Here is a 21590-nt window from a genome sequence, read left to right on the forward strand (position 1 = left end):
AGAGATAAATAGACACAGATATTCTCTCTCTCTCTCTCTCTCTCTCTCTCTCTCTCTCTCTCTCTCTCTCTCTCTCTCTCTCTTTCTCTAAGTGTCTGACTCAAGTCCACAGGTAGGCAATAAAAGGCAAAGTACTAGAGATTGACATATATTTATGAAGTGCCTACCATGTTGAGCACCTACTCTGGTGAGCACCTACTATGTGGCAGGTAGTTGGGATATGTAGATGAATAGATCACATACCAGCTTGCAGGAACTGACAATATATTCCCAGATCAGTGTTATAAACCTTTATGTTATAAAGAACTAGGAAACAATCAAAACACATGCTTTATTTTTCAAGTCTGAGTGTTTGCTTATTTAAGATATGAGGGATTTGGTACTTTAAGGGTATCCACCTATTTTTGTGTAACTTTATGCACACATTTAAGTTAATAATTTGAATAGCCAGAAAGAACAAATAGTGGCATCGTTTATAGACACTTGATTGACGTGGAAGCAAGTAGGCAGGTCAATAAAGCTTTTATAGTTCATCTAGCTTGTCCAGTTCAATACAAAGTGAGCCAGGAAATCACAACTTGCTTTCCAAAATCCAGGTAGCTGAGATGGATTTCTCACCATTTAAAATTTGGTTACATTTCTGCCTCTAGTGCTGTCACATCCAATCAAATAGATTTCTACGAGAAAAAAAAAGAGAAGGAAAGGAAGGAAGGAAGGAAGGAAGGGAGGGAGGGAGGGAGGGAGGGAGGGAGGGAGGGAGGGAGGGAGGGAGGGAGGAAGGAAAGAAAGAAAAGAGAAGAATTTGAGTGTTTTACAATGTGGGTTATGTGATAAACAAAGGTGAAAATTTAAGAAACATGGCATGTCATGAAGTGAGGAGGGAAGAGAGGGAGACTGAAGCTTGGAGGGAAGGTCAGCCTGTGCCCACAGCCTCAAAAGCACCACAAAACTAGCAAGTAAAGCAGAAAGACAAACTGCTGGCATGCACCAGCCTTACCCATGACTCCTAAGTGACCTCTCAATTCAGAAGCAAAAGTTTCAAATATCTTCACTATGGAAGAAAAGCAGAAAACAACATAAGGTAAAATGCATTTGAGATACAACTGCTCTTCACCTAATGATCTTTGAGAAAAAAGAAAGATTCTGCCACATGCAGCAAAAGCAAAAGGCTTACGGTGGCAGACAGTCTTAGAACAAATTTGATACTGGTACATTGGTGTCCTGCAGTTTACTTACCTTTCTTTCCTTCACAGGCTGTGCTTGGTGAGCTGGTAGGTCGAGAACAAGTTTCTGGAGTCGGGGCACCAGGACCCAGATTCTGTCCTAAGCACCTACCCGCTCTCTGACCTTGGTAAGTTACTTAGCAGTGCTTAGTTTCCTTATCTGCAAAACAACCATGGTAGAAGTGCCCACCTCAAAGAATTGCTGTGAAGGTTAAAAGAGATACAAGTGACGTGTCAAGAGGAGCACTAACAGATTATAACTATTTCAGTAATATTTTGTGATTATGATAATACACTGGGTTTGAAGGCAAAAGACCAGGGCTTGACATATATGACCAAAAGGTGCATGACCTTAGCAAAGGACTTAAAAAATATTAAACAGACTCTTAACTCACCTTTAAAATGTGTGCAACAAAGCCTACCCCACAAATGGTTAAAGAGCTTATTAGGATATTGTCTGTGCCTGTTTTGCATACAATGAAGCTCTGCAGTAGCTATTAGTAACTCATTTGTTCATCCTGAAAGTATCGATTGAGCATTAACTCTATGCTGGGCACCATTCTAGCCCATGGGATGTGACCAAGACACACAGAGGGCCTCTGCCTTACAAGGCGTACATTTCAAGCTAGGGCAATAGAGCAGTGGAATAGAACATAAGACCTAGGGGAAAAGCATGGTAAAACAGTTAGCTATTAGGGTAGGGGTGTATGTGCTGTTTTAACTAGGCTGACATTTGAGCAAAGATTTGAATAAAGTGAGGGAGCGAGCCATGGGACCATCTGGAATAAGGGAATTCCAGGCAAAGGGAACGGCCCCTGCAAAGGCCATGAGGTAAGAGCTTGACTGGCATCTTGAAAAGACAGCAAAGGGGGTCAGTGAGGCTGGAGTGGAGGAAGGGAGAATAATCATAGAGGAGGAGGGCAGAGGGCCAGATATGCCAGGGCCTCATAGGCCAGGAGAAGGACTCTGTGAAGAATACCAGATGAAGGTAAAGCTTTGAAAGAGCATGGGTTTTTGTTATTTTGCACAGATCACTTATCTACTATGCTGGGGAGCAAGAGTGGAATCAGGGAAACCCCTTATGAAGCTCTTACAGTAGTCCAGGTTGAAGGAGTATGTAGTGCTTTTAGGAGAAATGAATGGTTTCAGGATTTGCTGATTATCAGATAGGAGATACAAGAAAAAGAAAAGAGGCAAGCAAATGCAAGGCTTTTGGACTGAGCAGCTGGAGAACGGAGCTGTTATTAAGGAAAATGGAGAATTTGGATTCAGATTTACTCAGTATGAGGTGTCACAGGGAATGGAGTTCAGGCATGGTGTTGGTTGGGCTTAGAGATATGAACTGGACATGATGGTTCATTAAAGGACGAGGTCACCTAGGGATGATCCAGGACATAGAAGAAAAGAGGTCACAAATTTCAGATGCTGCCAAGAATGGGAGTCATCACTATAATAATGATAATACTAAAAAACAAAAATAACTATTTGAACTTGATTTGATTTAGATTTCTGTTATTGTCATTCTGAATGGATTTTCCATTCCCAGACAGTTAGTCATTTATGTCCTGAAACACTTCTCAAATTCTATTACTGTACTAAGCATATTCATTTATGTACTTATTGTTCATCGTTCCTACTAGATCATAAATTTTCTAGTACTGGAACTATGGCCTATGACCCTATAAGCCTGGCATATCATTGAGGGAAATAATGTTAACCATAACATTTATATAGCCTTTATTATATATATACTACAGGCCTTGTGCACGAATTTGTGCACCAGTGGGGTCCCCCGGACTGGCCTGCAGGATCTGGCTGAAATCGGCTGCACGACATCCCTTGGGGGTCCCAGATTGCAGGGGGGCACAGGCCAGGCCAAGTGCATGATTGGGGCCAGGGAGTGAAGTGGGAGGTTGGTCAGCCAGGAGGGGACTGCGAGAGGGCTCCAGAGTATGTCCAACCCATTTTGCTCAGTCCCAATCAGCTGGACCCCAGCAGCAAGATGACTGGTTAGAGCATCTGCTTCCTGGTGGTCAGTGCATGTCATAGCGAGCAGTTGAGTGTCCTTAGCATATCATTAGCATATTATGCTTTGATTGGTTGAACAGATGACTGGACGGCCTGACGCTTAGCATATTAGGTTTTTATTATATAGGTTGCCAGCATGTGTCTGAGTTTTACATGCATCAGCACATTTAATTCCTACATATACCAGGAGTTAGGTATTATTACTGTCCCCATTTCACAAATAAGTAAACTGAGGCATTGAGAGTCATTTGTCCAAAGTCACCCAAATAGTAAGTGTTAGCACTGGGCTAAATAAATATTTGTTAAAACAAATAAATATTTGTTAAATAATGAATTAATTCTTTTTGTAAGAGTTCCTATGACCAAGTTCTACTATTGAACTCTAAGGATGGTTTAATGATAAGAATATGGTTTACACCCCAATTCACTAGATAATATACCAAAGGCACTTCCTTGTTTTGTGATGCACATTCTGCTATTTTAATTTTTTTCAAGGTATATTTTACATACAGTAAAATACACAAATTCAATTGTACAGTTTGATGTTTTTGAAAATTATACACCTGTCAACCACCACCACTGTCAGGACATACCATAGATCATTTCCATCATCCCAAAGAATAACCCCATGCTGCCATCCACTTATATTAACCCCCATCCAATAAGCAAACAGGCTAACATTGTTTTGATTTTTATCACTATCAATTAGTTTTGCCTATTTTAGAGCTTAATACAGGTGAAAATATACAAGATGTGTATTTATTCTGACTTCTTTCACTTAGCATAAAATTTTGAGGCATATCATGTTTAGTGTATTGATAGCTTGTTTCCTTTTATTGCTGTTCTCTATTGTGTGAAAAAAAAACACCATTGTTTTTATCGATTCTTCTGTAATATTTGGGTTGCTGCCTGTTTGGGGTTCTTATGAATAAAGTTACTAAGAATATTTTTATTTTTGTAAGTTTATGGTTTCATTTTTCTTGCATGAATACATAGGAGTGGACTAGTTGGGTCATATGATAGACTTCAGGAGATATTGTCAAATTGTTTTCTGAAGGAGTTGTACCATTTTTTATTCCCATCAGCAATGAATAAGAGTCCAAACTTTTTCACATCCTTGTCAGCACTTGGTGTGTTCAGGTGTTTTTTTTGTTTGTTTGTTTGTTTTGTTTTTTAAAGACTTTGAGTTTGTTTGTTTTTGTTTTTTGTTTTTAAATATATTTTATTGATTTCAGAGAGGAAGGAAGAGATGGATAGCGATATAAACATCAATGATGAGAGACAATTATTGATTGGCTGCCTCCTGCACTCCCCACACTGGGGATGAGCCCACAGTGCGGGAATGTGCCCTGACTGGGAATCGAACCATAACACCTGGTTCATAGGTCAACCACTGATCCATGCCGGCTGGGCAAAAGTCTCTGTTTTTGTATAGCCTTAAGATAGAGTTAGAAATCCTTGCATAGCAACCAGCATTCTTCCTATCAAAGATTCCTTCCCCCCCCACCCCTCCCCAGGAACCTGAAACTTTATCTTCAGGCTTCTGTTTTTTTTCTTATTTTTATTTTAAAAAATTGAGTTATAATTGACATGTAATATTATATTAGTTTCAGATACAACATAACGATTCACAACATAATGATTTGATATTTGTGTACATTGGGAAATAACCAATTTAATAAGTCTAGATAATGTTCTTTACCACACATAGTTAGAAATGAGTGAAGAAAGTCAAAAGGTATAAACTTCCAGTTATAAAACAATAAAGTCCTGGGTTGAAATGTATAGCGTGTTGACTAGTTAACAATACAGTATTGTATATTTAGAAATTGCTGAAAGAATAGAGCTTAAAAGTCCTTATCACCATTCCTCTTAATCCCATCTCTTGAGTCTCCACATAGGAATACTCCAACTAACTACAAAATTGTTTTTTAGATTTACAGTTCGAATAGATTGTGTAGTCAGTTGAGTCTCAATATCCTCTCTCCATCCTGTTCCTCCTTCACACCCTGCCCTGTCCACTGATGACTCCCACTTTCTGAATCTGAACTTGGACAGTGGGGTCCCTCTTCTATCAAAGCAGCAGCTTAGACTCACACAGACCAGATAGCCTGGTCTCTAATAGGGAACTTTCCTGTGACCTAAGGCAAGCCACTGATGGCTCTTCTCTATTTCCTTACTTGCAAGTGAATACTTTCTAGCAGAATGGTTGTGTATTCAAAATATACTAATGTAAGTGAAGTATTCACCACCATTCTGATCATACAGATGGATCAAACAAAATGCATGTTTTTCATAGGAGTCTACCTGTTTGGAATAAAGGGAGGCACATTCATCCTTAAATGCTTATTGGAAATATATATATATATATATGGCTAATATGTTAAGTGTCAGACCATCCGACCAGTTGCTATGGTGTACACTGACCACCAGGGGGTAGACACACAACGCAGAAGCTGTCGTGATGTGCACTGGCCATTTACAGAGAAATGCCACCGCAGACCTGTCACCCACAAAGCAACACTCAGCTTCCCCCAAGTGAGACACAGGCCTTCCATCACCCTGGAGCAACCCCCCACCAAATTGCAGCCAACACTGCCAAGACCCCATGGCACAAAATTCGGCCCACAGTTCAGCCCAGCCTGGAAATGGTGGCTGTGGGCACCAGGTAATGACGTCATGTAGCAACACCTGGCTTCCTCTCTCTAGTGACTAGCCTCCTTCGAGCTTCTTCAGCCCAGAAACATGGCTTGCTTTATAGCCAGGTGCAAACATTTTACACTTTAACCAAATGTCTGTGAAGAGTTTTCCCGTGCCTCATCTCATTTGATCCTCACAGAAGTCCTGGAATAGGTAGATAGGAGACTCAGTGGAATCCTACTTTCTTTTTATTAGCCGGAAAATGAAGACTTAGAAAGCTTAGAAACTTGACCCAACTGAAAAGAAGTAAGAAATGGTGGACCTTGAAAATGACTTCAGGTTTTCTCACTGCGCAGAATATAGTCAAACACTGCTGCAGTTAAATATATTACCCTTTGTTCTCCCTGCATGATCTACAGTAATAATCTGCTTTGTGTTGATATTTACTGCTGTGTTGCTGACAATTACCTGAAAGAAGTTGGGGTGCTTCACTGGCTGGAAAAAGTTTAGCTACATCAGAAAGCAGGTCTAATTAAGCAAGTTTATTCTATATGTATAAAAGGCTAAGTTGACTTACACATGCATGATGCATATAAAGCTCTTGCTGGCGCCAATCCACATGCATGTGTTGTAATCTGTCATTGTACATCATGAACTTGGTTATACTTCTATTATAGAGAAAGGGTGAATAGCAATATTAAAATATTTCTTCTAATTCATTTCCTTTCAATATGCATGAATTTATGCACGTGGCCACTATTAATAAAAATAATAATTACTAAGATATATTGTGTGCCTGCCATCAGGCATTATGCTAATTATAGGCAGGGGCTTATCTTTAATGACACCATCTTCATTTACCAATAAGAAAACTGATATAGGGATGTGAGGCCATTTGCCCACAGTCTTGTGGCTAGAAAGTGACAGCCAAGTGTTGACAAGATCTGTTTGACTGCAGACCCTTCCCTCATAATCTCCATGTTCCACACTCCACTGCTTTCTAAACACTCTGACCCTACGCCAGGCCCTCCACTAGATTCTGAAGATTCAAAGAGGAGTTAAGACACAGCCCTCCCTGAGCAGATAGTTAGAACCCAATATGTTAAGTATAAAAGTTGATTAATACATGAAGAACTAGAGGGGGCAAAGAAGAAGGACACATGGTGGTGTGAGAGTGGTTCAGAAATGATTTCTGGCAAAGAGGAAAGGCTCAGTTAGTTTTAAAGGGTCACTAGAAATAGCTGAGAGAAGGCCAAGCAGAGAGGATGGCAAAATAAACAAAGGCGTGGAAGCATGGCACCTTGTGGGTGTGCTGAGAGCAGACAGGGAGTTTGTAGGTGAGGCAGGGAGTTGTCAAAACCAGGTTACTCTGCGCAGTTGAGCAGGTTGTGTAGTGCACAAGGATGCACATCTAAGTGGGCATAGCACATCGTCCACACTGTATATTTACTTTGTCATTTTTCTTAAAAATGGCCAGCAAGCATCTTACTCTACAGATATCAGAATATTACATTTTTACCCCCATTAGATAGAAGCAAAATATTTTCTTCCATTAGATAAAAACAAAACCTTTTGTCAATTATAAGGCGATGTGGGTGGGAAGAGAACTACCAAGGGGGGGGGGGAGATATATATAGCCAATGGACACAGACAATAGGGTGGTGAAGGCCTGGGTTGGGGGGTGCACGTGGGCTAAAAGGGGAGAAAAAAGGTACATATGTAATACATTTAACAATAACAATTAAAAAAAAACTTTTAAAATTTTCATAATAATGCTCTTTGGGTTGGCTGGGAGTGATTTGGCCAGAATTACTCTCTAGGTGGATGTCTCTGGAGACAGTATGAAGGATGGATTAGTCAGGGGAATGACAGGAGCCAGAGAGGACAATGAGGAGACTGTTGTGGAAATCCAGGTGAGAGATCAAAGCTTCAGCCAGAGCAGTGCTGGTAGGATGAATTATAGAAATTCTTAAACAGGCATTTTTGTTCTAATGGCTAAAGTGGATCACATCCTAATTATGTAAAAGAGGGTTTACAAAAACAAACAGTTATTTTATTTTATTTTTATTTTTTTGCCATGCAACATGGTTTGAATAATTCTGGCTACATTTCAAATAGACATAGAATAATACTAATACAAATTGGCTTACATCTTATCTTACTTTGAGTTTTCTTGAAAGCATAACCTGGGTTAAGGATCTACATATTTGTTTGGCAGATGATGAAAATGCCATTGGGGGTAGTGAGGAGGTGACACGGGAGGGGAAAGCAACCAATAAATGGTGCGTTATAAGTCAAGTTATTACTATAGACAACTGGGGCTCATCATGTCAGGGAAATTCTGGCAGCTAGTGTGGAACTCAGGCCTCGGTTATTCCACCCAAGGGCAGAGGGAGTCCTGTTATTTGTTTAGTTGAGGGCTGCCCTGGGTGAGGCCGTGGGCATGGATTCCTTGGTATGTGCCCCTTGCTGCACAGGTGGCAAAGCAGGCGGGCTCTGGAGGCAGACAAAAAATTACTCTAGCAGAGACTCACAGGTGTGAGAGCTTTAAGACCCCAGTTTGCATTATTGTGGCAAAGGCAGGGGACTTGGGTGGGGCGCCCACAGCATCTGCCACCCAGGGAAATTGCTCTTTAGAGTTTTCAAAGGATTGAAATTCCTTATGTCATTTGAACCTTCAGATAACCTTGTGAGGTAGAAACATGAGTGGTTTCCAACTAAGGCTGGGGATCTTTTACTCATGGCTATTTCCTCCTGCCTCCACAACTGATATCTGAAACAGAAACATCTCTTGTCAAGCAAGGTCCTTCCCCTTTTTCTCACCAATAATTTGCCTAAATGACCATCTCCTGATGTCCATTGTGAGCAATTGAATTGAGAATTTTTGTATTATTCACCTTTGTTTTCCCATAGCCTGGCAAATAGTAGGTGCTTAGTTAAAGTGATTGAGTGGATGGATTCATGATTATTATAATCACTGTTTGAACTTTGTTTAAATTAGGACTGAGCTAAAGCAACTCACCCAAAGTCACATGATCCAAAGTCACATGACCAACAGAGACAGGACTTGAACTCAGCTCTTCTACCTTCCTGTAGAGACATGTTGTTGCCAGAGCACAGGTTGGGGCATTGAGAGGGTGGACATGGCGAGTTTTTTATTTTTATTTTTTTTTATTCATAAATCTCCCAGACCTATGAAGTTTGGAATATTTGAGGGCATGCCAATTGCAATGAAGGAAGACCAGAGAACTTCAGGAGAGGAAGCTTTTTACATTACAAATTGATTTTTGTTTTATTATTTATAATATCTCAAAGTAAAATGGGGGGAGACAAATACCAGTGAACACTGTGACCCCTTCAAAGAAAGCAACATTTCCCTCCATATCTGAAAGATAAAGGACCAACCCTGCAGGACCCAATGCAATGACCTGACAGCCGAGTGAGGATGTGCGCTGCAGTGTGCCTGTGCTTCTGGTTCTCCTGGAAAGTCAAGGGCAATGCTGGGCCTACCGAACAGAGGCAGGCTCATTGTTCTTTTAAAGCAGCCTATACCATAAGGGGTAGCAGCTGCAAGAGGGGAATCCAGTTAAAGAGTTTTCAAAATGAATTGAAAAGTGCCTTCTTGAGTGTCCTTGCAATACTTCTGCTAACGTAAAAGACATGATTAATCTACATGCATCTTCTGTTTCTTTTCCCACGCTAACTTACATCCTTCTCTTGTCTTCTTACCTTTGTTTGGAAATGTTGCCTATGCCATTTAAAATAGCTGATGTTATTTAAGCAGCATTGAAATGTTAAATTTTTTTAAAAGTCAACACTTAAAAAAAAAGTTAACCTGAATTTACCTCCTCAATAAAGACCTAAATTTGTGATTTTAAAGTTTCTTTTTTTTTTTTTTTTACATTTTAAAATTGATTTTTAGAGAGGATGGGTGAGGGGGAGAGAGAAACCTAGATATGAGAGTGCAACTGCCTCAATCGGCAATCCTTCCATGCACGGGTTGATGTCCAACCGAGTCACACAGGCAAGAGCTCAAATTTTGTTTTACTATGTGAAATCTACACTTCACCTCTGAGTAAAGTTGATGGGAAAGCTCCACTGTTGACTAGATTCATGTTTGCATCCCAGTTGTGCCTTTTGTAGACTGTCCTCAAGCAATATACGAAATCTCTCTAAGCATCAGTTGTCCTATCCATGCCAGGGTGATGGGAATACTGCCCTTCTCAGAGGGGCTACTTTAAGGATTAAATGAGATAATAGTGAGAGTACCTAATATGTATAGAGCATTTTCTGTGGACTTAATTCTCATCACAACCCTCTCAATTAGATGTCATTATTATGCCCCTTTTACAGATAAGCAAACCGAGGCATGGAGAGGCAAAGTATCTTGCCCAACATAAGTCACAGTGTCAATAGTGGAACCTTCACACATAATGAACTTAAAAAGCAACAACAAACTCCTGTCAATTATTATTGTCATTAAAACAAAAGCTTATCTGGTGTCTCACTATTTCAATTAAATGGAGCTGTTCCCACATTTAAGTGGGAATCCCAGATCTCCACGTCCTGCCTGAGGCAGCACCCTTGGAAAACTAGGGGAACTTGGAAAAGAATGGCCTTTGTAATGCTGGGAGAGAAAAGAAATATTAATTAAAAAAATTAAAGCAGCCCTGACTGGTTTGGCTCAGTGGATAGAGTGTTGGCCTGCAGATTGAAGGATTTCAGGTTTGATTACAGTCAAGGGTCATGTACCTTGGTTGCAGGCACATCCCCAGTGCAGGGTATGCACGAGGCAGCTGATCAATGTTTCTCTCTCATTTATGTTTCTAATTCTCTATCCCTCTCCCTTCTTCTCTGTAAAAAAAAAAAAATCAATGAAATATATTTTTTTTAAAATTAAAGCAGGCTGGTGATTGCTACACATGTTCTGTTGTCCTACCTCAAATGGCCTATTGGAAATTTCAGAAGTAAAAGAACCTCTCCTGTCACTCCTCAGATAAACAGCTGCATCTCCTAAGATGCCAGACAAGAGCCATGACAGCGGCTGTTGGGCCCATTTTTATGAGAGCTGAAAGTGTGTCATTTTTATGAGAGCTGAAAGTGTGTCAGTGGCTCAACCAGATGACTTTGCATTAAGATATGTACTTGAATAACAACTTAAACTATTTTTTAAAATATTCATTCATTCATTAAATATTGATAGAATACAAAGTATGTATCAGTCTTTTACATGGTTCTAGTATTTAGGGATTGCTAATTGGGCTCAAGATACTGAGGCAGAAATCCAGCTATGAACACTTATGCTGCCTCCCACTAAATCATCTCACTGGGTACTTGCAGGTGGCCTGTGGTAACCCATCCCTCCTGTGAGGTTGTGGATGAGCACTTCTCTGTTAAGTCATCTCAGTCTAGAAACTGACATTAATTTCCACATATAGGTTTTGTAATGATTCTCATTTTTCTTCCTGGAGAGGCATGTATTGTTTCATTCTGTTTTCAGATCTTTCCTTCCACTTTCTTCCAACTAGGGCTAACTTCTCATGTGAATTTTATTCCCTTTACAAGTCAGATCGAAGGCTGGGTTTCCTTTAACATGATGTCTTTGAAGGAACAGGGTTGCCACTTGCAAGATTATCAAGAGGCTTGAACTGTATAATTCAATTAACACACGAGCCCTCAGTTACATGCGATTCCCCCTCCTCTTTGAGAACATGATAGCTGGAATGATATGTGGTGAGGCCATTTACCATTTATGTATTGTAATACATCAAGGGCTTTAGTGTATAGAAGTCATTTCTTCTTTTTGTAAGCGATCATCAAATAGAATTTATGAACCTTCAGATTCATGAGTTTGGAATGAAAGGTATAAAATTGAGGCGATAAAGTTCCAATTCGTACTTTTTCTCAGCATTTCTTTCACATGTGTTTTGTACCTAATAATATTTTGCTACTGTGGTTGGCATTGTTTTATGCTTTTATTAACTAGTTACCAATGCGCTGGGTTTAAATTTACATGGACAAATTTGGTGTCTGGATTTATAGGTGTCATAAGTGGAAAGGCTAATTGAAAAGTGATGAGGTTTGTATCTAAGTGACTGGACATGCTGTGGCTTCTAGGACTAATTAATTAATTAATTAATTGCTTCATCTATCAAACATTTATTGAGAGCCTACACTGTGACAGGCAGTGTGCTAGGTGTCTCGGTAGAGGCAGTTCCAGAAAAGATTGCAGTGGGGTATGTGGAAAGTGCAATAATAGCAGCATGCCTAATGGTGTGATGGTGGCAAAAAAGCAATAGCAATGAATCCACCAAGTTTTAATGTATCAGTTATTTAATGGGTTATTATTTAGGCACTAGAGATCCAATGCATGAAATTCGTGCATTGTTAGGGTCCCTAGTGGCTGCCAGCCAGGGGCACTTCCCTTCCCCTGGCTGCCTGCCACCACCACCAGCCCTGCCCCCTGGTCAAACTCCTGGTTGAGGGCACAATTTGCATATTAGGGTTTTATTATATAGGATGATGAACTCAACAGACCAGGAGATGATTGTGATTAAAAGATGGTTGGCTATGCTCAAAGACCCTGGCAGGAGGAGGCATGTCATAACACAGGAGGACACGTTTCGTCAGGAGGTGGAGGGAAGAGAGGATACGGGCAAGAGCCTTTCTTGGGGTTGAGCATAGCAGAGAATGCAAGTTTAGGATTGGCTAACTGAATAATTTCAGTGGGCTCTGGGGCATAAGGCTGTCCTTAGTTTCCTGGCCCTGGGGTGATTAACTTAGGTGGATAAGAGGTGAAAAAAAGAAGTCAGTTGAGGGGATGGGCTCTGGCTTGCTTTATTTTTTCATGTGTAAGACACCCCAATGTATAAAACATCACCCAGTTTTCCAACCAAAAATTAAGAAATCAATGTTTTAAATTTAAACAGAACACATTTTTATTTAGTAATTACCTCAGGTAATGTTTACATACCAGTACCATGATATTATGCAGCATGTCACTTTACTCAGCCTCTGTTGCATCACTGCTCTCTTCCTCATCACTATACGTTCCAGACATATCAGTTCCTTCAACTTCTATTGTATCACTGCTATCTTCTGAGTCACTGTCTATTATGTGAGATCATCCTCATAAACTGGTGGCATTTTCTGAGCTAACTTTTATTCATGTTCTATGGTCAACCCTTTTCTCCTCATGAAACTGAAGCACCATTTTGCCTTTCTTGTAAAATCTACAATGTTCATTTCACTTGTAAACATTCTTGCCTGACATTGAATAAGCTTGGTTGACACACATAAGCCACTCTGGTGCTGCTCCATAATCCAAGCCTTAAGCCTCTGCTCCAAGTTTGCCCATTTTGCTGGTTTTCCTCTTAAGAATTTGTTCTTCCTGTTTTTTCCATTGTCTGATCATACACTCAGTGAGAGGAAGTCCAAATTGTCTCTCTGCAATTCTATTTCCATGCGCTTTTGCATAGCTGATTATATTCAGTTTGAATTTTGCAGAATAAGGCACTCATTTATCTTTTTTTTTTTTTTTTTTTTTTTTTTTTTTTTTTTTTTTTACATCTTTATGGACTCAGAACACTCAGGTCTTTGTTGCATCTGCACACTCTCCTCCTCCACCTCCAGTTACGGCATCAGCTGACGTCAGTAACAATAAGGCTCGTGATTGGAGGAAGTCTGTTTGACAAGGTATGGGCAGCTATGCACTTTTGAGGCTCCCTCCTTCACTGACTTCCGTTTATAAGACACCTATCAGATTTTTAGTCTGAGAATTTTAGAAAAAAAATGGTGTCTTATACATGAAAAAAATATGGTATCTTGCATGTAAAGGCATGCTCCTAGGTGAGTTGTTTGCTATTTCTAGGAATTAGTAAACCTTCAGAGGGGCAGTTCCTCCAGAATCAGTAAGGTCCCCAAAAGCAAAGCATCAAAATATGTGATGTAATAAAACATTGTTAAAACAATCATGTGGGGCCAGGGCAGCAAGAAGAGGCCTGAACCTAGAGGAGAAGAGCATTCTGGGCAGAGGGCTTAGCTTGTGCAAGTACCAATGGCCATGGAAAAACATATTTGTATTTCAGTATGTTTGGAGTCTGGAGTGAGAATGCAACATGAGCAGTAGGGCTGAAGGGGGTGGCGTGGTGGAGTGCTTGGTAGGAACTATCTAGTCCATGAAGTTTGCCTGGCTAAAGAATTTGGACTATATTTGAAAGGTAGTGAGGGATAACTGGAGGGTTTTACACAGGAGGATGACAAATGATTTCAGTTTACTTCTGTTTGGTGAAAATCTATGCTACTAAATCTATACTACTTAAAAATTAATGAGGTTTCACATTTCATCTTTGTAAGATAAACAACATGATATGTTTAGTACTTTCAATGGTTATGTAAGGAATATTTACTCTTTCTCTCCTATGGGTTATATAAATCCTTGGTGTTCTCTTTCCAGCATCCTCCAAGAAGGCAGGCAGTATACTAGTGGCAGAGAGTACAGAGGGATAAGGCAGTAATTAGATAACCAATGTCCTGGTTGCTCTGTTGGTTGAGTCAACTAACTTCAAAGAGAGACTCAATAGTTAAGACATCCCCTGGATCCAGACAGTGCAAGTGAATCCTGTCTCTGCCACTTACTGTGTGACCTTGGACAAATTAATTAACTTCTGTCTCAGTTTCCTCATATGTGAAATGGAAATAATAAGAGCATCTATACCATAGGATTGATTAAAGGATTTGCTTGTGGTTTCCCCACCCATCCTACCTCGCCAGCCCCTCTGTGCAAACCAACGTCTTAATGCAGTTTTATGATGGTATATCCAACGCTGGACCAAAGGATAAACATTATAGCAATAAAAAGATCAGTAGGGCCCTGGCAGGTGTGGCTCAGTTGGTTGACTTTTGTCCCACGAACCAACAGGTTATCGTTTTGATTCCCAGTCAGGGCACATGTCAGGGTTGAGGGTTTGATCCTGGGTGGGAGGTGAGCAGGAAGCAGCCAGTCGATGTTTCTCTCTCATTGATGTCTCTCTCTCTCTCTCTCTCTCTCTCTCTCTCTCTCTCTCTCTCTCTCTCTCTCTTTCCCTCTTCCTCTCTAACATCAACAAAAACAGACTTTTTAAAAGATTAGGTGATGATGCATATGGAAATCACTAGGACTATTATACTCCTCAACCCCCAGAAGCAGCTAGTCTTCAACTGTGGAGAAATGGAATATTAAAGACTATTGTTCTTTATTAAAGCCAACATCCTATAAAGTTAGTGTGCTATCCTATAGGTGGCTATAAATCAGAGATCACTATATGTCCTGTTTTCTTCTTCCTCCTGTCTATGGCCAAGATAGAGACATCTGGGAACCAGCTGGTAGAGAGGAGTGGTACTTTGCAGAATTACACCTAACGCCTTCTAGCAACATTTGTATCTTCTGTCCTTATGAATATGGGGTCTATTTTTACTAGGAGATACAATAATTCTTCCCATGAATTGGATATAAACCATTCACTTCTGTGGTATTCTTGCAAAGAATGCATTCCTGGGTCTGGCCATGAGGAAACGAGATGGACCCAGTCTGTGCCACGTTAGTTTCTGTTAATCCAAAATATTTCCTCAACATTTCTTTGTCTTTCACATCTAGGATATATTAAACAGTGCAGGCCTTCCATTTTATAGGACCTCATTGCTCAATACATGAATAATATTGTAAATTTTTCTAGTAGCCACATTAGAAAAAGAATCAGGTGAAATGAATAGCAATAACATACTTATTTAATCATTTGTATTTTATCGTATAGTGTTATCATTCTATAATATAATAAGCATAAAATTATATATTTATATACTTTTCATACAAAGTATTTGAAATTCAGTGTATAGACAGCATATCTCAGTTAGGACTGGACAAATATTCAACAGCTGTATATGGCTAAGTGGCTATCATTCCAGATAGTGTGTGTTAGTAGGTCCCACAGTCTGAGTCCTCTCAGTATTTCCTCGTGGCCAGCTTGGCATGCATGTTTTGCAGAAATGAAGCTGTGCTCTTGGTAATCATGTCGGAAGGTGCACAGTGTTGATCTGATTAATCACTGCTGATGTTACCTTGGTCACTTGGTCATGATGGTGTCTTCCAGGTTCCTCTACTGCAAAGTTATAATTTTCCTTTTGTGCTGATAGGTATTTATCCTATTCCTCATCTAATCATCACCCACCAGCCTTGACTTCCAAGACAACTTCTGAATAATTCAGCTACCAAGTATATGGATGGTTGGATGTTGTTTTCTATTATTGGTTAGCTTTCTATTTTAAGGAAGAACTTTTCTTTCCTTCCTTTCTTCCTTCCTTCCTTCCTTCCTTCCTTCCTTCCTTCCTTCCTTCCTTCCTTCCTTCCTTCCTTCCTTCGTTCCTTCCTTCCTTCCTTCCTTCTTTTCCTCCCTCCTCTCTTGCTCCCAACTGTGTGGCCTCATGGATATTTGTTTTATTCAATAATAGATTTTAATCTATTACTATCATCACTTAGTTTTTGCTTGTAATGTCTAAGATTTAACAGTGGAAGTCTTTCTTAGCCTTCTCCTTTGTCCATTTGAAGTATTTTTGCCATTCTTTGAATATTCTTTATATTCTGGTCAATTAGAGGTTCATCTCATATTTTCCTTCTCTCACCCTTCTCTCACCCTTAGCTATTTTCCTAAGGTGCCCTGGTTCCTATTAATGCAGATGGTATTTAGAAACCAAGATTTTTTAAAAAATACCTTTTTTATTGAAAGTATTACAGATGTCCCATTTTCTCCTCCAACTGACCCCTCCCCCCACCTTCACTACACTATTGTCTGTGTCCATGGATTATACATATATTCATATAAATTCTTTGGTTATTTCTTCTGGACCCCCAACCCCCTTCCCTCTGAAATATGTCAGTTAGTTGCATGCTTCATTGTCTCTGGATCAGACTAATAAAATAGAAATTAAGATTTTCATGTGTGATTTACTTATTGCTATTGGGTAGCTGGACAGAGCTAAGATACCTATATCTATCTATCTATCTATCTATCTACCTATCTATCTATCTATCATCTATCTATCTATCTATCTATCTATCTATCTAATCATCTACCTACCTATCTATATGCATATATATATATAGAGGGCCAAATGGGAAGACACCTGGATATTCTTTAGATTGTTGCTTACTGGGCCTGAAATATTGGCAGTGTCATGTCAGTTGCATTCCCTCCCTGGGAGTGCAGAGATGTTCTTAGTTCCTGGCTTGTGTTTGTTCAGGAGGAAGGAGAGGGTGGAACCTGAGCTCTCCAAGGCTCCTTGTTTTCCTGTGAAACCCCCTTGTTGGATTGGAGTATAAAAAGATGTGCTGCATAGCTTAGCAGGCCGTCAGTCTGTCTCTCCAGCAGAGGAGTTCAGTGGCCCTCCCAGCTCTCAGCTTAAAATCTATCTCTGTGTCTTCTCTCTGTATGTCTATTATTTCTCAATCCCTGGCCACTTCCACTTAGAACCGGTTCATTCATCTCTCTTTCCATATGGGACACAGAAAAGGGAGATCCACGCAGCTTCAGGCTCTGCATATATACACATATATTTATATATAATACATCAATATTTACTTACATATTTATTAAAAACCCATGATTTTATACTGACACCTTTAATTCCAATCCAACACCTAGAGTTCTTTCTAGCCATCCTTTTATCTATATTTTTAATCTTTTCTCTGACAGTGAGAACCCATTCCTATTATTTGAAGCATATTTATTTACTAGTTCAATCCTGCTGCATGTCACCAATCTTTAGGTCAAGTCAGCTGTCTCTTTGATCCTCAGCCCCACTGCTGCTTCCCTGGCCTTGTTGCTGTCTTTTCCCCTCCCCACTCCTTCCCCCACTGCCTTCTCAGCCCCCCACCCTGCAGCCACCTCCTTGGCTCTGCTGTCTTTCAGCCCCATACCCTCCTTGGCTTCTTTCTCCAAATGAATGGAAGGGAAGGGGAAAGGAAGAAGAAATACTTTTTTTTTTTAAACTAAGAAGTCAAACATAGGCATTTAAGAGCATGACAAATTAGATATTTTGAAAATCTCTTTCACTGACAAACACCCAGGTGGTGCATAAATTAAAGGCACACAACAAAAAAGCTTTAAATACTTTACTAAATATGCAATAAAGTAAGAGAAATGTTCAAAGGCCAGTAACATAACCATAAATAAAATTACAACATTGAGATGCTGAAACCATAGGACACAAAAACTGGGCTGTCCTGGGTGGAGGAGGGGAGAGGTGAGGTTCCTGGAAAACAGAGCTTTGAGGATTGAGGTCGCATACAGGCATAAAGAATATTGCTGCCTTGACAGGTTTGGCTCAGTGAATAGAGCGTCGGGCCGTGGACTGAAAGGGTTTGATTTTGGTTGAGGGCATGTAATTTGGTTATAGGCAAGATTCCCTATAGGGGGCATGCAAGTGGCAGCTGATCGATGTTTCTCTCTCATTGATGTTTCTGACTTTCTATCTCTCTCCCTTTCTCTATGTAAAAAGTCAATAAAAAATATATATTTTTAAAAAAGAATATGGCCCAACAAGCAGCCAAATGTGTCAATCCCATATACATTTGGGACACTGTAAGGAGCCACACTCTTAAAGTGAAACTGACTTATCTCTTCCAAGCAGAAAAACAAAAGTATCTCCTGAGACTTTGCTACCAAAGACCTATTCCTGTGTGGCATCTGGGTTTAAATTTATATGACCTCTGTAGTCAGGCAAATAGCAAGCCCAGAGATTAAATTAACCTAGTTCTGGCATCTGAAGCTTTTGAAAATTTAAAGTTGGAGAAAGCCATCTCAAACTTTCGCTACTTAAATTTCTCAAAATTAAGTTCAGGCAAATATAAGCTTATTATTTAAAAAACCACCAACAACTGAAACCGGTTTGGCTCAGTGGTAGAGCGTCGGTCTGCGGACTGAAAGGTCTCAGGTTCGATTCTGGTCAAGGGAATGTACATTGGTTGCAGGCACATCCCTGGTAGGGGGTGTGCAAGAGGCAGCTGGTTGATGTTTCTCTCTCATCGATGTTTCTAGCTCTCTATCCCTCTCCCTTCCTCTCTGTAAAAAATCAATAAAATATATTTAAAATAAAATAAAATAAAATAAAATAAAAAAAAAACCACCAACAACAACTTAACAAACATGAGAAAACAAGCCACTATGTTTGAAAATCAGCAGAAAGAGCCAATCAATGATTTGAATTCAATAAACTACTACAGATATTCGGATTATATAACATAAAATATAATGTGCCTATATGTAAAATATCAAAGAAATAAAAAATAGACAAAAGCAGAGAACAAGAAACTATCAAAAACAATCAGAATTATTTAGGTAAAAAATATATATAATAATTGGAATGATCAATAACTCCAAGAGCATCCCGAACTCTCATACATCACAGTAGAAGTGTAGATTGGAAAATACAAATACTTGGGGAAACTGGTTGTATAGAGTAAATGTAAATGTAGAGCAAACTCTCTCACCCAACAATTCCACTTCTAAGTACAGATCCAGTAGAAGTGGTGTATGTGCATCAATAACTTGCCCTGGGATGTTCATAGCAGCACAATTTGCAACTACCCACATGACTATCAACAACACATTGTAATGATAAAAAAATTATGGTACATTCAGACAGTAAAAAACCATGTAGCAATGAAAATGAATAGAATACAGCTACACAGCACACTGTGTGCTTGTCAGACAAAAAAGAGAATATACTTTGGTTCCATTTGTATGAAGTTCAAAAATAGATAATATTAACTTATGATCAATAATTAGCTGTGATGCGAGTTGATGACTGAAAGGAAGCATGAGGGGGTTTTAGAGTAGTTGGCAATGTTATGTTTTTGATCTGGGTGCTGGTTATAGATATGTGTTTGCTTGCAGAATTTAACATGTTTTTGTACTTTTAGGATATGTGTGCTCTTCTGAATGTATATTATACTTGAATAAAAAGTTTAAGTATAAAAATAATTCTAGCTTAAGAGATAGCGAGTAATGTATCAATATTTGTTCATGCACTCAACAAGTGCATGTCCTCCCAAAATCTATTCACACTTTCACAGCTGAAAACTCACTTAATTTTCACTCCTTTTCAATATTAGTAAACTCTGACTTTATAATCATTCAAAGTGTGTATGCATTATTTGTGACACCCTGTATACGTATGCCTGTTGATGTGGCCACTGAGAATATAGCAGTAAACAAGGAAGATCTTGTCCTTAAAGAACTTCTATTCCTAGTGGATAGAGAAAAAAAATAGAAAAACAAAACAAAACATTATAAAATCTCAAGGAGTGATCAATGCAATAAAGAAGACATTAAGAAAAAGTAAATGAATAGAAAACTGACTGGCAGCCATCAGAAATGTCTCCCTAAGGAGATGGCATCAGAGCAGAGGCTGGCAGAAGTGAGAATAAACCATGAGAAGATATGAGAGGATACAAAGGTCCTGAAAAAAGAAGAACCTTAGGGTCCTGGAAGAAAAAGTAAGTCTCCCCTTAAAAATAAAGATTGACAGTATTTTTGTTTGTTTGTTTGTTCCCATCCCTTGTTTAGATTCAAAGTGTTTAGCTACTTTTTTTTTCTTTGTGAAATGAGATGTTTAGCTGGTTACATGTACAAATATTCCCTCAACAGATATCTGTGATGATTTTTGCTTTGCTTCTTTACTTTGGTCAGCAGTGGGTGAGTTCTTGAATCTAAATGACATTTGTCCTGGGTGTTGCAGTGGGAAAGCCATTGTGAACCACTGTCCTTGGCCATGAGAAATTACTGGAGGGAATTAGAGGAGGAGTAACATGATGAGATTTGTGCTTTAGAAGGATTACTCCAACCACAACCTGGAGAATCCAGAGGGAGAGCCATTTCAGAATTGACAAGAATGGTCTAAGTAAAAGCACACTGCAAATGTGGCTGATTTTGGGTTCCAGTGGCACACGGGATGCCCATGGAAAGGCTAAACTGTTCCAGGTGCTTTGCCCGTAGGCTATAAACTGCTAATGAGAGATTGTGCTGATATCACTCAGCTCTCAACTTAGTTTTCATTTAGTTGAGTATGTTTTCACTTTATACATAAATACTGATGAATGGCTTTTTGGTATTGTTTTTTAAAAATTTTTATTTGAATCACTCTTGGGATTCAAACCAATTTAGTAATTCCTCCTCCCCCCCAAAATGTCTTAGAAATATTGAATAAAATGCTGGTTGACATCTTTTTAACTGCATCCCTTCCATCAAGCAAGACAATATGTCACTGAATTATTTAGATAATTCACTAAGAAAACAGACCGGTCTCACCTGGAAATTGCTTCTCTTCTTTATTGTAAAACAACCTGTGTCCAGGGAAGAAAGATATGCACTCCCCCCCCCCCTTTTTTTAATTCCCATAGTGTCTTCCCTTAAGCAGCCTCATACAGAGTGAAAGGGAGGATAATTCCCACCTTTCCATCACCTCTCTGCCTGGCTTTCAATCAAGAGTAAGGCAGTGAGAGAGAAATGTCTATTACTCTTCAATGGGAGTGATATTGACTTTCCTCCATGGAGTAAGTCCAGTTGGTCAAGCACACAAGGGATATTCATTTCCATGTGAACATCCCTGGATCTCACCTGGACATACCATGGATATTCACAGGTGCTGTTGTAATCACTCTGACAT

The sequence above is a fragment of the Pipistrellus kuhlii genome, unplaced genomic scaffold, assembly GCF_014108245.1.
Source record: "Pipistrellus kuhlii isolate mPipKuh1 unplaced genomic scaffold, mPipKuh1.p scaffold_m20_p_2, whole genome shotgun sequence".
In the NCBI taxonomy this organism is placed as follows: domain Eukaryota; kingdom Metazoa; phylum Chordata; class Mammalia; order Chiroptera; family Vespertilionidae; genus Pipistrellus; species Pipistrellus kuhlii.